This window comes from Marmota flaviventris, chromosome 10 (genome assembly GCF_047511675.1).
Source record: "Marmota flaviventris isolate mMarFla1 chromosome 10, mMarFla1.hap1, whole genome shotgun sequence".
NCBI classification, from domain to species: domain Eukaryota; kingdom Metazoa; phylum Chordata; class Mammalia; order Rodentia; family Sciuridae; genus Marmota; species Marmota flaviventris.
The window spans coordinates 85891182-85894980 of NC_092507.1; the positions used below are offsets into that span (position 1 = coordinate 85891182).

The window sequence follows — 3799 nt, forward strand, 5'->3', positions numbered from 1 at the left end:
TTAATGTCTGAATGTTCTATTCCTCATGACATACCCACTCCCATGCACACATTAGGCTTTCTCGGTAACAGTGTAAGAGGTTAGTTTTGAGGACCAGACTGAAGGTAAGCAAGGCTTCTCAGCAGAGGGAGTTTTCCAAGAGCCATGAACTCTTGCTCTTTTGGGAGATGCAGGGGCAACGCTATTGGTCAAAGCCACAATTCTCTCTTTTTTTTAATTTTTAATTTGTTTTAATTAGTTATACATGACAGTAGAATGCACTTATATACTTTGATATAATATACATAGATGGGATATAATTTCTCTTTTTCTGAGTGTACATATTGTAGAATCACATAGGTTATACAGTCACATATATATAAAGTATTATGTCTGTTTCATTCTACTATCTTTCTTATCCCCATATCCCCTGCCTTCCCCTCCATTCACTTCCCTCTACCTAAGGTAATGCTATTTTTTTTTTTTTTGCATTACAATTCTTAATACACATATATACCACAATTTTTGTATTTCTGTTTGTATATAAAGTATGTTGACACCCAGTTCAAGTCTTCATACATCACATTTCACCATCCTTGCTAATCCCCTGCCCCCTCCCTTTCTCTCCCACCACTCTACCCTATTTCTCCCATGCTCTCCCTCCCAACCCCACCATGAGTCAACCTTCTTATATCAGAGAAAACATTCAGTATTTGTTTTTTGTGGATTGACTAACTTCACTTAGCATTATCTTCTCCAGCGCCATCCATTTACATACAAATGTCATGGTTTTATTCTCTTTTAATGCTGAGTAAAATTCCATTGTGTACATATGCCACATTTTTTTATCCATTCATCCACTGAAGGACATATAGGTTGGCTCACGTCTATTTCATTTTACTATCTTTCTTATCCTCACAACCCTGCCTTTCCTCCTTTAGCTATTGTGAATTGTGCTGCTATAAACATCGATGTGGCTGTGTCCCTGTAGTTTGCTGTTTTTAAGTCTTTTGGATATAGTCCGAGGAGAGGAATAGCTGGGTCAAGTTGTGCTTCCATACCTCCATACTGTTTTCTATATTGGCTGCACCAATTTGCAGTCCCACCAGCAATGTATGAGTGTACCTTTTTCCCCACATCCTCACCAACACTTATTGTTGTTTGTCTTCATAATAGCTGCCATTCTGACTGGAGTGAGATGATATCTTAAAGTGGTTTTGATTTGCATTTCTCTGATTGCTAGAGATGATGAGCATTTTTTCTTATATTTATTGATTGATTGCATATCCTCTTCTGAGAAGTGTCTGTTCAGGTCCTTAGCCCATTTGTTGATTGGGTTATTTGTTTTTTCAGTGTTTAGCTTTTTGAGTTATTTATGAACCCTAGAGATTAGTGCACTATCTGATATGTGAGGTGTAAAGATTTGCTCCCAGGATGTAGGCTCTCTGTTCACCTCACAGATTGTTTCTTTTGCTGAAAATAAACTTTATAGTTTGATTCTTGGTTTTAATTCTTGTACAGTAAGAGTCTTATTAAGGAAGTTGGGGCATAATCCCACATGATGAAGATTAAGGCCTATTTTTTCTTCTATTAGACAACTCTCTTTACAATACTGAGTAAGTGGCAATTATTTTACTTGGGTAGACTTTTCATAGGGTCAGAATAGATGTCATGAAAAAAAGAGAGCTGTCCATCGGTAGGGGACAGGTCTCTGCTTCATGGCTACTTAGTGTTGAGTGGGTTCTATAAGCAGTGTACTGATACTCCCAAATTAAAAAAAAAAATGTCCAACATATATTCTTCCCAAGGAAAGCTCTATCACACAGGTTACTATTATTACCCTTCTTTACAAGTGGATGTCTTATGATCATATTTTTTTCTTTTTACTCTGTAGTGGAAGGAAATATTCTCAACCGATGTAGCAAGAATCATTTATCAATAGAATAAAAACACAAGTTTATCAACACAGTCTTAAGTATCCCAGAAACAGAACTGTCCACATGAACAACTTGGATTCATGATGGAGATGGCATCCTAGAGAAGTAGGAAAAGAGAGAATTACTTAACAAATGGGACTGGGGAATTGACATTCCACAAATAAAATACACACTTGCATTCCTACGTCATTCCATATGCAGTGTCAACTCTAGATATATTAACCATGTTAATATTTTAAAAGGAAATTTTAAAATGATTAGTGGAAAATATTGTGGATAGCTTTGAAAACATGATCTTACAAAATATTTCCTAAGAATGCACACATGAAAACACATGATCACATAAGAAAAGATTAGTAATTTGAGCACATAAAATTAAAAACATCTGGGGCTGGGGTTGGAGCTCAGAGGTGGAGTGCTTGCCTACCATGTGCAAGGTGCTGGGTTTGATTCTCAGCACCACATAAAAATAAATAAATAAAATAAAATATTGTGTCCAACTATAACTAAAAAATATTTTTTTTAAAAAATTAAAGACGTCTGTATGTCCAAAGATGTCTTAAACAGGAAGACCAGGGTGCTGCTGGGTGAAATATGGTGCCCAGCGAAGATGCTGCTGGACTTGTCGGAAGAGTATAAGGAGCACCTGGCCTTCCTGCCGAAGTGGTGGTGAAGTTTGGGTGGATCGGGGTGGAGTTCCTGAGGCTAGGGACCATCCCCAAGGTCTATGAGGGCACCGCCAGGAAGCTCAACGTGAGCAGCAACATTGTCCAGCATGGTGTGGAAGGGTTAACCTACCTGCTCAATGAGAGCTCCAAGCTCATGATTGCTGAAGTGGATTTCCAAGACTCTGTTTTTGTTCTGGGATTCTCTGAAGAACTGAACAAATTATTGCTTCAGCTTTACCTGGACAACAGAAAAGAGATCAGGACGATTCTGGGTGAATTGGCACCCAGCCTTCCCAGTTACCACAGCCTTGAGTGGCGACTAGATGTACAGCTTGCAAGCAGAAGTCTCAGGCAACAGATTAAGCCAGCAGTGACTATAAAACTACACCTAAATCAGAATGGAGACCACAACACCAAAGTTCTGCAGACAGACTCAGCCACCCTACTTCATTTAGTTCAGCAACTGTAACAATCCTTGGAGGAGATGAAAACAAACCACTGTAGGAGAGTAGTTCACAACTTCAAGTATTACCAAGTGTTAAGGTCCTAATGCCTTTGACTCATTTGTGAATGGATGACATTCAGGAATTACTTTTCAGAATTAATTTTTATTAATTTGGGTTGATAAATGCATCTAGATTCCGTGAAATTCATTTTCCTATTCCAGGATATTGAGGTCATGATCAGAAGCTAAAGTCAAGTTCTTTTTCTGGTGCAAAATGTGGTCAGCTTCTTGACAGATTGAAATGTAATTTTGTATTTTAAAAGTGTAAATAGGATTGAGTCAACTAGAAATGAATCTATACTGTTCATATCTTCTGTATATATGAGCAATACCCTGTTTTGGGTACACTTTTGTCTGCTTAACTAGTATTTTCCTCCTTATTGATCAATTTTGAGAATAAAATTTACAGCGAATTCCTTTCCTATTCAGAGTATTTCTAAATAGTACAATATTTCTGACTTTTAAAAGCATCTCATGATGTTACTAGCTACAGAATAATGTAAAGTGAGTATGAGTTTTTTTTTTTTTAATTATATGCCCATATTGTTATAGGAAGTTCAAACATTTTTCTTTGAATGTAAAGATAAGTAGTTTTTACCATTTTGCTGAAATTTGACTTATGTTTCATTGACTTAAGTAGTACTCAATTTTGTGTGATTGTTAATAATATTTTCACAAGGATTAATTTTTCCCATATACCCAAAGCAACT

The 3799-nt window shown here is 36.8% G+C and overlaps 1 pseudogene; it reads left to right on the forward strand.

Annotated features, from left to right (window-relative positions):
• The first annotated feature begins 2526 nt into the window (after positions 1 to 2526).
• Positions 2527 to 3134, forward strand: LOC139707381 (COMM domain-containing protein 2 pseudogene; annotated as a pseudogene).
• Positions 3135 to 3799: the final 665 nt, after the last annotated feature.